This window comes from Halyomorpha halys, unplaced genomic scaffold (assembly GCF_000696795.3).
Source record: "Halyomorpha halys isolate HHAL.00 unplaced genomic scaffold, Hhal_1.1 Scaffold309.1, whole genome shotgun sequence".
NCBI lineage: Eukaryota > Metazoa > Arthropoda > Insecta > Hemiptera > Pentatomidae > Halyomorpha > Halyomorpha halys.
Genome location: NW_027115271.1, coordinates 608830 through 609257, shown reverse-complemented (window position 1 = coordinate 609257; position 428 = coordinate 608830). Strand labels below are relative to the sequence as shown.

Here is a 428-nt window from a genome sequence, read left to right as displayed (position 1 = left end):
TTAAACCAAAGATCATGAATACCCCTATTATACATTGTCGATTCCCAAATCTCTTCGCTTATTCCTGAGAACTCAAAACGCTAATACAGTAAAAACATAAGCACGTACATTGTCATATCTATGAGGAACTAGTATTCATAAATTTATTAGAATGTAAAAACTACAAATTTTACCCAAACTTACGGAAATCTTATTGATGGAGAATATTGCCACTGTGATAAATTACGAAATCGAGTTTTCAATGGAAATACACGTTTTTAGGTCACCTGGTACAACAAGACTACAGTTTACGTTAACGAGTCCTAAACCTATCGACTGCCCGATAATGTCCATTAATAATAGGGGTATTCATGATGTTGTGTTAAATGTTAAATGTTTTACCATGTTAAATGTTATAACTATAAGATTGTGAGCAGCCCTATTTGAAG

At 32.7% G+C, this 428-nt stretch overlaps 1 protein-coding gene across 1 annotated transcript in view; it reads left to right on the top strand.

The window, feature by feature from the left end:
• LOC106681106 (pyrimidine-nucleoside phosphorylase) overlaps nucleotides 1–428 on the top strand; it is a 23536-nt gene that overhangs the window by 20440 nt on the left and 2668 nt on the right. The gene's annotated exons all lie outside the window — the stretch shown is intronic.